This window comes from Panthera tigris, chromosome B2 (genome assembly GCF_018350195.1).
Source record: "Panthera tigris isolate Pti1 chromosome B2, P.tigris_Pti1_mat1.1, whole genome shotgun sequence".
NCBI classification, from domain to species: Eukaryota; Metazoa; Chordata; class Mammalia; order Carnivora; family Felidae; genus Panthera; species Panthera tigris.
Window position 1 is genome coordinate 96758032 of NC_056664.1, and position 12892 is coordinate 96770923.

Below are 12892 nucleotides of genomic sequence, written 5' to 3' on the forward strand. Positions count from 1 at the left end.
TTTCCAGAGAAATAAGAAGAGAAAAAAATATCTTAATTTTCTCAAATGTTATCCTGTCACGTTTAGGTCTTTCTGTGTATTTCTGTTTCTATGTATCTAAGAGTTCTTTCAGGCATCATCATGAGTAAATTGTTTAAACTCTGAAAAGTAATGTAGCACAATCAACAGCATTACAAAGGCACATACTCTCTGACCCAACAAGTCCATTTCTAGGAATTTATTTTAAACATATACTAACCTTGTATAGACACCATGACTAACTGCAGTATTGTTTGTAATAGTTAAAAAAAAAAAAAAAAGGCTAAAAGAGAATGTGAAAGAAATCACGTTTTCCCCTTCCCTTCCTGGAACAAAGGGTGTCAGAGAACAGGTAAGAAGAGGAGGACAGGGGTGCCCGGCTGGCTCAGTGGGTAGAGTGTGGGACTCTTGATCTTGGGGTTGTCAGTTTGAGTCCCATGATGGGTGTAGAGATTTTTTTTTTAATCTTAAAAGAAGAAGAAGAGGAAGAGGGCATTAGAGGATAAGGAGAAAGCATCAGCCTGATACAGGTATTGGATCATGAGTAGAGTAAGAAGAGGGGCGCCTGGGTGGCTCAGTCGGTTAAGCATCCGACTTCAGCTCAGGTCACGACCTGGGTGGCTCAGTCGGTTAAGCGTCCGACTTCAGCTCAGGTCACAATCTCCCGGTCCATGAGTTTGAGCCCTGCGTCGGGCTCTGTGCTCACAGCTCAGAGCCTGGAGCCTGCTTCCGATTCTGTGTCTCCCTCTCTCTCTGACCCACCCCTGCTCATGCTCTGTCTCTCTCTGTTTCAAAAATAAATAAACTTAAAAAAATTTTTTTAAAAGATGAGTAGGGTAAGAAGAGTTTCCATGCAGGGGAGGGGGCAGCAGTGAGTGGGAGTCTGCTTATGTTCAGAAGGATTGATCAAATAAGTAAATATATTAAGGATAATGAAGGTCCAGTTTCTCACTCTCATAGAAGGGAGTTACAAATATGAAAAGAGAGACCAGTAGAATGAACTCTGTAGTGTTGGATTAGAATTAGCAATATCAGTGACTGGACATACATACAGATATAGAAATAAATATAGTTGTATATGGGTGTGTGTGTGTGTGTGTGTGTGTGTGTGTGTGTATTTTCCCTGGCTTTGTCCACTGAGAAGGCCTGGTAGCAGAGGCACCCCATTAATAATAATGAGCACATATTGGGCCCAGGTGGTAGCTTCTAAATACTATTCTCCCCTAAAGGAAACTAAGAATCCTTGGAGAAATAACTGATTCCACCACTGGGGCAGCAGAAAAACACAAGTTTAGCCTGGATCATCTTGTTGTGCCAGAAAGTAAGAAAGTGCTCAAAGAATTGATGGCGGGGGAGGGGGGGGTGGGGGGGGTGGGTGGTGGTGCCTGGGTGGCTCAGTAAGTTGAGTGTCCGACTTTGGCTCAGGTCGTGATGTCACTGTTTGTGAGTTCAAGTCCCGCGTCGGGCTCTGTGCTGACAGCTCAGAGCCTGCAGCCTGCTTCAGATTCTGTGTCTCCTCCTCTCTCTGCCCCTCCCTTGCTCATGCTCTGTCTCTCTGTCTCTCAATAATAAATAAACGTTAAAAAATTAAAAAAAAAAAAAAGAATTGATGGGGACATGAAAACAACGTAGAGCTTGAATAGGCTCCCCCTGGCCAAACCTGGGACATTTTGAGCATCAAAATAATATTGGTCAACATGTAATAATCCATTGAATAAAACAGGAAACCGCAAGCCTATATTGATACATTTTTTTAGGTTTTATTTATTTTTGAGAGAGAGAGAGAGACAGACAGACAGGGAGGGGCAGAGAGAGAGAGGGAGAGAGAGAATCCCAAACAGGCTCTGCACTGTGAGTGCAGAGCCCAACTCGGGGCTTGAACCCACGAACTATGAGATCATGACCTGAGCCAAAACTGAGAGTTGGATGCTCAATCGACTGAGCCATCCAGGTGCCCCGCCTATATTAACGTATTTAAATAAATGAATAAATTGAATATTTAATGAGGAATAAGATATTTACATATTTTAGAAGTTCCTCCCCCCAAAATACTTATTAATTACAAATGGAAAAAAAATGATAAATTTATAGTGGAGAAGTCTGTCAGATCCCACATTAATCAAATGGTCAACATGAATATCATCCAATTGGATAAATAGAGATTGTATGCCACCTGATGGAATGTAGTTAGAAGATCACAACATCACTTCTGTTATATTCCTGCTGAAGATACATAACATGATGCTAATATGAGAAAGCCTCAGACAAATCAAATTAAGGTTCACTCTATAAAATAGCTAGCTTGTAATCTTCAGAAGTGTATGGCTATAAGAGTCAGGGAAAGATTGAGGGACTGCACCTGACATAAAGGACATTATTGGAAAACTAGTGAAATTTGAATAGAGTCTGATAATTAGATGGTAGTAATGTATAATGTTCCTGATTTTGATAATTATATTGTGTCCATGTAAGAAAATATTTTTATTCGTAGAATATATATATAGAAAAGCATTCAAGAGTAATCGGATATTAGGTCAGCAACTTACTTAAGTATTCTGCTGGGTGGGACAGAGTTGTAGGGAGGTTATTGTAAACAGACTTTCAGACTTTTAGCTTCAATTTACCTACGTTTTCAAAGATACCTCAGGTTCTGTATTTCCCATGTTTCTTGAGAATTCTATAATGTAATTCACTTGCTTTTTTTCCACTGTAGACTTAGGATTCAACTATTCCGGTTCTGCTAAATCAGTTGTCATTAGTCCAGTTGCTTTCCAGCTTCCAGTAGTCTTACTTTGTTTTCTCTCCTCCTGCTCTCTATGTCTTTGTGTGTCAAAAATCTTTTTACTGTCATTTTGGTGGGATTTCAGGAAGGAGCAGATCTAATCATGTATTCAACTTGCTATCTTAAATGGCAGTTTCCTCTGTTTTACTTCACTCGTTAGTAAAGTAATTAGAGTGTGTCTTATGCCCCCCACCTTCACCCATTAGCTGATAACCTCATGGAGAATATGAACTGTGTCCTATTTATATTTGTATACTCAAGTACTGGCCTTAGTAAAGTACTCAGTACACTTGTTACATTGAATTTACATTGTAATTCAAATGTACATCTGCTTTAAATGGTTTTTCCATTGATACATCAGTAGAAACTTATACTTCTATTTTCCAAATTCTCTAATATGCAAAAAAAAAAAAACCCCACAATAAGTTAACTCCTAATGCCCATAAACTTTGCATGCCTGACTGGAATGACCTGAACACATGGAACATGTAAATCATATTCATTCATTACACTTTGCAAAGAGTCTCATGTATTCACTCTGGTGACCAATCTCATTTCCAAATCTCCAACCCCGAAATAGAGTACTTTATAGCCTCTGCATTGGGGTATTTTTAAAACAATGAAGTTTAATCACGTTTACCTGACAGATTATCTGGTTATAAATGCATATTTCTCTTAGATGAATTTTATTAGAACTTTAACTTTGTATCAATATATTTTTAAATAAATATCTCCTCAATAAAGAAATGAATAGAGGGGTGCCTGGGTAGCTTAGTCGGTTAAGCGTCCAACCCTTGTTTTTGGCTCAGGTCATGATTTCACAGCTCATGAGATCAAGCCCTATGTTGGGCTCTGTGCTGACAGCGCACAGCCTACTTGGGATTCTCTCTCTCCCTCCCTCTTTCTCTCTGTCCCTCCCCCCTCGCCCTCTCTCCCTCTCTCCCTCTCTCTCTAAATACATAAAAACTTTAAAAAAAGAAATATTCATGAATATGTGTACTCCAGTATTTGTATATTGTGAGTGGCCAAATTCTGATCATTGAATCCATTTCCCAATAACAGGAAGACTCATGGTTAATTAGATATATAACATATGGTGCTGTTTTTCTCCTATAGCCAGAATTCATGAGTCCAGGAAGCAAGGGGTAACAATGGGAATGGTAAATCTCACTATTAACCCTAATAATTCACTAGCACAATTTTGCTTCCTGTCCCCATGACCTTATGTTCCACTGGTCTAGAGGTCTTTGTTCCAAGGAGAGGAATGTTTCTACCAGACGATACAACAATGATTCCACTGAACTGGAAATTAAGACTGCCGACTGGCCACTTTGGGTTCCCCATGTGTCTGAATCAACAGGCAAAGAAAGGAGTTACTGTGCTGGCTGGGGTGATTGATCCTGACTACCAAGGGGAAATTGGACTACTCATCCACCATAGAAGGAAAGAAGAGTATGTCTGAAATACAGGGGATCCCTTCGTATTACCATGCCCTGTGATTAAGGCCAATGGAAAACTACAACAACCCAACCCAGACAGAACAACTAATGGCTCACATCCTTCAGAAATGAAGATTTGGGTCACCCTAACGGTAAAGAATCATGCATGACCACCTGAGATGCTGGCTGAAGACAAAGGGAAAACAGAATGGGTAGTGGAAGAAGGTAGTTATAAATACAAGCAATGACCATGTGACTAGTTATAGAAGTGAGGACTATAATTGTCATGAGTATTTATCCTTACTTTGTTATGCATGTGTGTGCGTGTATTTCACAAATACCTTTGTTTTTATCCCTCTTGTATTTCCTTATCATATAATGTAAGATATATTGACTTTATGTCATAATATTTAAGTATTGTTAATTTTAGATTATAGAATTTGAATTATGGGATATCAAGAAGAGTGAACATCATTCAACAATATTACCTCCCTTTCAAGGGAAAGGGTTAGTATGTTTTTGGTTTATGCAAGATATTATATCATGTTAGGTAGAATTATGACCTTGTTATTGTCATTATTTAGAGACATCTCCTTGGTTTAAGGAGATGCATATGGGTTCCAAGTTGACAAGGGGTGGACTTCTTTCTGATGGTTAATTGTATATATCAACTTGACTGGGCCATGGAGTGCCCAACATTTAGTCAAACATTATTTTGGGTTTGTCTGTGAGGATGTTTCTGGATAAGCTAACATTTGAATGAGTACACTGAATAAAGCAGATTGCCCTCCCTAATTTGGGTAAGCTTTACTGAGTCAATTGAAGACTTAAGTAGAACAAAAAGGCTGGGTCAGAGGGGACTCCTCCTGCCTGATTGCTTTGAGCTGGGACATTGATTTTTTTTTTTTTTTTTTTCTGCCTTAAGACGAACTGAAACATCAGTTCTTCTTGGGTCTTATCTTAAGTCTGCAAGCTTGTGGACTGGAACTGAAACCATTGGCTGTTCTCGTTCTTAGGCCTTCTGACTCACAATATAACTACACATCAGCTCTTCTAGGTCTGTAGCATGCCAACTGTAGATCTTGGGTCTTTTCAGCCTCCATAATCATGTTAGGCAATGCTTTATAATCCATCTCTCCTCCCCACTCTATATCTAGTTCTCTCTCTCTCCCTCTCTCTCTATATATATCCTATTGGTTCTATTTCTCTGGAGAACCCTAACAGACATATTTTAATTATATTTTGAAATGTGATTGCCCTACTTAAAAAATCTTATTAATTGTTCAATGTTTATTAATAACCATATATGGATTTTATGTATCTTTTGATAGTTTCAAAGTATGTTTTATTATTATTTGTTATCCATTTAATTTGTTGGGATATATAGATTGCTAAAGAAATGAAAAGATGCTATTTCTATACAGTATGCCTTCTTTAAATCAAGTTTTAAGTATTCTTCAAGAAGCATAGAAGGATGATAACAAGTAGTACTTGCTCCAAATGTTGCCATAGGTGAACTGGACAACATGAACTTTCTGAGACATGGACATTCATAGACTTACCTTGTTTGTAACATTTGCTTCCTTCTGCCTCTGTTGTCATGTACACAGTGAACGTGACTTACTTACAAAGAAGGCAGTGTCAAATTGTTTGCTATGTTTCTTTTGTAACGGATTTTATTTTTCTTCCAATTTTAGTCCTGCCTAATTGTTCCATTCAAGTAAAGTCATTTAATCTCTCCTGTTCTGATTGATACTTTAATTATCCAGGTTTAACCAGCTGTGTCCACCTCAGCCTTTTATGAAGAAAGGAGAGCTATGGTTTCTGAATTTGAGTAATGAAACTATAGACAGGATCATTTTTTTCTCCCCAAAATTAGAGAAAGAAATTACCCACGAAAAGAGTACCATGGGGGTGGTGGTTGCCTATCCAGTCCCCTTTATTAGTCTCTTAACATTTTAAAGACCATGACAGTTATTTAAACTAATTACTTGAGGGGCACCTGGGTGGCTCAGCTGGTTAAGCATCTGACTCTTGATTTCTGCTCAGAACATGACCTCACAGTTTGTGAGTTCAAGCCCTACATTGGGCTCCACGCTAATGACAGTGCATAGCCTGCTTGAGATTCCCTCTCTCTCTGCCCCTTCCCTACTTGTTCTCTCTCTGTGTCTCAAAATAAATAAATAAACTTTTAAAAATAAAATAAAATAAAATAAAATAATGACTTGAGAGTCACCTGGCTGGCTCAGTTGGTAGAATATGCAACTTTCAATCTGGGGGTTGTGAGTTTGAACCCCATGTTGGGTGTAGAGATTACTTAAAAAAAGGAAAAGAGATTGGGGCACCTGGGTGGCTCAGTCAGTTAAGCGTCCGACTCTGGATCTTGGCTCAGGTCATGATCTCACAGTTCATGAGTTTGAGCCCCACACTGGGTTCTGCACAGATGGTAAGGAGCCTGCTTGGGATTCTGTCTCTCCTCCCTACCCCTCCCCCACTTGTGCACGTTCTCTCTCTCAAAATAAATAAATAAACTTTAAAAAAAGATTATATGATGATGAAATGAGTTAAAAAAGTAATTACTTGATTTTATAGCAAAGAAATATATATGCATATAAATATTATATATAAATATACTATATTATATATAAATATATATACATATAAATCTTGGACTTGTCAGATCTCATTTTGACTCCTCTGGAGCACCTCGATTGTATTCCTAGATCTTCAGAGACTGGATTCTATGTGCATTTGAAAATAACTACTAGCTGAAGTGATAGAGGCAATAATGTGACTGTAGAACTAACAGGTAGGCTTCTATCAAGACAGTATATCTCTTGGCTCACTTTTGGTTTCAAGCAACAGAAACCAACTCAAGTTAACTTAAGCAACAAGTGGAAAATATAAGAATGAAACCAAGGCCATGTCTCAGGGATGAGACATTCTCTCTTTGTTCCACTCTATGTATCTAACTACCTAATCTTCGTGGTAGAAAATATGGCTGCAAAAAATGTTTTTTATATCTCCTGCATTTAAAGATTTCAACCTAAATACAGACCAGATCTCTTACTCCCCGTTCCAAATTTTCTCTGTCCAGTCCAAACTGTATCTAAAAACGTTAGGGGATATAATTTATAACCATGGCTGCTTGGAGACTATCCTGTGACTATGTAGATAAGGGGAAAGGGAGAAGTTTGCAGAGAAAGGAGAGCCGATGTCAAACTTAATAGGGGTCATTTGCAAGACCCTTCGCTTTCCTCCTAATGGAAAATTGATATTAAACAGTATCTTAGGGGCACATGGGTGGCTCAGTTGGTTGAGCATCCAATTCTTGATTTCAGCTCAGGTCATGATCTTATAGTTCATGGGATCAAGCCCTGCCATGGGCTCTGCACTGATAGTGTGGAGCCTGCTTGGGATTCTCTACCTGTCTGCCCCTCCCCCACTTGTGCTTTCTCTCTCTCTCTCTGTCTCTCTCTCAAAAAATAAACTTAAAAAAAAACCACAGCTTGCTGGAGTCCATGTTGAGGAAGAGGAAATGGATGGTATAAAAAGTAGATTGGGTGAAAGGAAAACTTTTGAGGCAACTGGGTTTTTGGTGACTTTCTTTAATTCAAACCATAAGTATGGTTTCTTGAAATACAGCTCATTATTTGGGCCATTCTTACACGAAGAGATTTAATTGAGTGTGGCAAATTTATTACTGGATTTTGAGCCATCTTCAAATTCAGATATATGTTAAGTATCCAGATCAGCTTTGTAGAAATTCAACTCAAATATAATCATGCCTGAAATGACTAGAATGGACAAGTAGTGACTCAGTTATTTCCATCCTATAAACCAGTGGGTTACAGCCTGAGATCCCTAGACATCTAAGAGTACATAAAGAAAGAATTAAGCAAAACTAAAAGGCAACCAATGGAATGGGAGAAGATATTTGCAAATCACATATCAGATAAAGGGTTAGTGTCCAAAATCTGTAAAAAACTTATCAAACTCAACACCCAAAAAAATAATCCAGTGAAGAAATGGGAAAAAGACATGAATAGACACTTCTCCAAAGAAGACATCCAGTTGGCTAACAGACACATGAAAAAATGCTCAACATCACTCATCATCAGGGAAATACAAATTAAAACCGCAATGAAATACCACCTCCCTCCAGTCAGAATGGCTAAAATTAACTCAGGCAACAACAGATGTTGGCAAGGATGCAGAGAAAGAGGATATCCTCTGCATTGCTGGTGGGAATGCAAAGTGCAGCCACTCTGGAAAACAGTATGGAGGTTCCTCATAATGTTAAAAAAAGAACTACCCTACAACCCAGCAATTGCACTACTAGGTATTTATCTAAGGGATACAGGTATGCTGTTTCGAAGGGGCACATGCACCCCAATGTTTATAGCAGCACTATCCACAATAGCCAAAGTATGGAAAGAACCCAAATGTCCATTGACAGATGAATGGATAATGAAGATTTGGTATATATATATAGAATGGAGTATTACTTGGCAATCAAAAAGAATAAAATCTTGCCATTTGCAACAACATGGATGGAACTAGAGGGTATTATTATACACTAAGCAAAATAAGTCAGAGAAAGACAAATATCATATGACTTCACTCATATGTAGAATTTAAGATAAAACAAATGAACATAAGGGAAGGGAAGCAAAAATAATGTAAAAACAGGAGGGCCATAAAACATAAGAGATTCTTAAATACAGAGAATAAACTGAGGGTTGCTGGAGGGGCTATAGTTGGGGAGATGGGCTAAATGGGTAAGGGGCATTAAGGAAGACACTTGTTGGGATGAGCACTGGGTGTTATACATAGGGGATGAATCACTGGAATCTACTCCTGAAATTATTATTGCACTATATGCTAACTAACTTGGATGTAAATTACAAATAAATAACCAGAAAATAAATAGGCACAAAATGAGATAAAGGCATTTTCATATTTCACTGTACTGATCAGCTAGTGGTGCCAATAAATTTGTTCCCTGTGCCATCTAACATTAAAAGGGGCTTACTTTAATTAAAAAAAAAGAAAGATCCATAAGCTATTTCCAATATTTCATAAAGCCCAAAAGAAATCATAAATTTACCTGACACAAAGCTACTTAAAAAACATCAAAATTTTCTGTTTATACTGTAATTATACCAAGGCAGGAAGTAAGCCTATTATTCCATGCTGATCCTAAGCTCTGTATATATCTATCTATCTATATGCACACATACATACACACACATATACATAAACACACAAATGCATACATAATACATACAATAGTTCATTAAATAGATTCTGGGTAAATGAATTACATCCTGGGAGAAATGTGACTTTAATAAATTTATATGTGGCCACTATTATTCTGTTTATATTCTAAAGGCTATAGAAAAAGAAATTTAAAGTTCAAGATTACCAAAGTCAACTTTCCTGGACATCTATAAACATGAGATAACTAGGCATCTCTCTAAAATAATAAGGTCTAAAATAATGACCTCTGGAAAATCCTCCTACTTTCCTCTTAAAATATATTAAAATATCATCTAGCCCATTATTAGAAGATGTATTGATTAGGATAGTATAATGCCTTAATGATGAAGACTTGTGGGTGATAAGTTGTTACCAGAAATGTTCTGCCTTTAGAGCATGAATTTTGATCATCCTGTGAATGTCAAGACCTTGGATGTTTAGGATTTCCTGAAAGTCCTCATCTCCATAATGATCACAAGCACTTGTTTATTCTTCTGCTTCATTCCATGATTAGGCCTTCTCAACCCAGATGGGAAGAACAAGATGGATAGGGGGCGCCTGGGTGGCTCAGTCAGTTAAGCGTCCGACTTCATCTCAGGTCATGATCTCACAGTTTGTGAGTTTGAGCCCCGTGTTGGGCTCAGTGGTGACAGCTCAGAGCCTAGAGCCTGCTTCAGATTCTGTCTCCCTGTCTCTGCCCCTCCCATGCTCATGCTCTGTCTCTGAAAAATAAATAAACATTAAAATTTTTTTAAAAAATAATTAAGATGGATGGGAAAGGTTTCTAAAATATTTATTCTCTACCTGTAGTCCACACTGTCAGAGATCTTTCATGCCCTTAGCAGTGGTACACACATTTACCTGAAATCCACTTTGGAGCAAAACCACTCCTTTTCCTATAGCCAAGATATCTCAGTAGGTCATTTTGAGCAGCCTTGAACACTTCTCTCACCTCATCAAGGCTCAAACCTCTGCACTAAGTTGTTTTCCATTTTGCCTTTCAGAAAATGATTACAGTTGACCCTTGAACAACATGGGTTTAAACTGTGGAGGTCTAATTATACATGATTTCTTTTCGATAAATACAGTACAATACTATAAATATATTTCCTCTTATGTTTGTCTTAATAACATTTTCTCTAGCTTTATGGTAATACAGAATATAATACACATAACATACAAAATATATGCTAATTGATTGTTTATGTTATCAGGCCTCTAGTCAACAGGAGGCTATTAGTAGTTAAGTTTTGGGGGAGTCAAAAGTTATACATAGATTTTCCACTGCACAAGGGTCACTGCCCCAACTTCTACATTGTTCAGGTCAACTGTAATCCCAATTCAAATAAAAAAGTCCATAACTGCAACTTCATCTTTAAATGTACCCTCTACTGGGGCACCTGGGTGGCTCAGTCAGTTAAGCATCTGATGTCAGCTCAGGTCATGATCTCACAGTTTGTGGGTTCAAGTCCTGCATCAGGCTCCGTGCTGACAGCTCAAAGCCTGGAGCCTGCTTCAGATTCTGTGTCTCCCTCTCTCTCTGCCCCTCCCCGGCTTGCACTCTGTCCCTCTGTCTCTCAAAAATAAATAAATGTTAAATGTACCCTCTCCTTCAGTCTTGGCAATGATATATCTAAGTTTGAAAAAAAGTTAATGAGATTAGAAGCAATAATGAAGACACAAATTCTAATAAGACTTACTGCTTTTTTAAAGCATTGGTTTAAGTATAAAGCTACACAGAAACAGACCCATAAATACAGAGAACAACTGATGACTGAGCGAACGGAGAGAGTAGGGGGAATGGGCAAAATGGGGGGAGGGGAGTGGTAGATACAGGCTTCCAGTATGGAATGAATAAATCACAGGAATAAAAGGTACAGCACAGGGAATATAGTCAGTGGTATTGTAATAGCACTGTATGGTAACGGATGGTAGTAGCTGTACTTCTAGTGCATAAGGTATAGACTTTTTGAATCATTATGTTGTACACCTGAAATTAAATGTAACATAGTATATCAAATATACTTCAATAATAAATACATAAATAAATATAAGGCTACATATTCAAAATTGATTCATATTTTATGATGGACTAATCACTTCTCAAATGTGCTTCTTTGTAAGGCTATGAAAAGGGAAGAGTAGGTAGGACATGCATTAATGAGTGTAAGGTTTTCTCACCCTTAAATACTTGTACAAGATGTTCTTTGTAAAGCAAATGTAGTGAAAATCCCCTTTTCTTCCTTGAAGCATCTGTGAATCTTTCTTCTTTATATAAAATGAGGTTTTTGGTGAACACATGACAAGGAAGAGGTTCAATGTAACAAGCAATCATGTTATTTCAAAGAGCTCCATCTCTAAGTTTCCACGCTGAAGCTTTTTAGAAAGGATGGGTTGCAACATGTGAACAATTTAAAAGTGTAACATTTCATTTACAGGTTCAGAGTAGCTTTCAATTCCCTTCCTAGTGTGCTTCTAATTAAATCTTAATTGTACCATACACTATGAAATGAAAGAAACACTGATATACTGGGTTTTCAATAAGAGAAAGTCAAGATGGCCCTCATAAAATGGCTGGCTAACCTAAAGAAAAGGAATAAAATGTGAAAACGAGCCTCAAAATTAAAACCTAACATTTGAAGCTGCATAATTATTAAGTTATCAGAAGTAATATTTTTTGATAGACCCAGATGATTTAAATATATATAGTAGATCACCAGAATGCATGAGGAGTAGTGAGTAGGTAGCAAATGTAATAAAAATGATATATCCAATAATTTAAGTTGCTACTTTATCATATGCCAGTTTTCAAATACATCCTCATGAAATAAACATTTTTAAAGTTGATTTATCTTAAAGTGAAAAGAAGAAAGGACCAAAAATGTAAGTAGCCCAGTGCTACTTTCAAGATTTTTGTCTAAATTATGGGATAATTGTTACACTTGTTTCATTACTCCTCTTTGGCATGTTCTTGGATAATTTATATTTTCAATTTAGAGTGACATGATTTTCAAAAACAAATCAATTCCCCTTCCATTTAAAAAATTTTTTTTCTAACCTTTTGTATTTATTTTTGAGAGACAGAGAGCACGAGCAGGGGAGGGGCAGAGAGGGAAGAAGACACAGAATCCAAAGCAGGTTCCAGGCTCTGAGCTGTCAGCACAGAGCTCGATGCGGGACTTGAACCCATGAACTGTGAGATCATGCTCTGAGCCAAAGACAGATGCTTAACCTACTGTGCCACACAGGCGCCCCAATTAAAAAAATTTTTTTAATGTTTTTATTTTATTTTTGAGAGAGAGAGTGAGCAGGGGAGGGACAGAGAGAGAAGAGGACAGAGGATCCAAGGCAGACTCCACACTGACAGCAGAGATCCTGAGGTGGGGCTTGA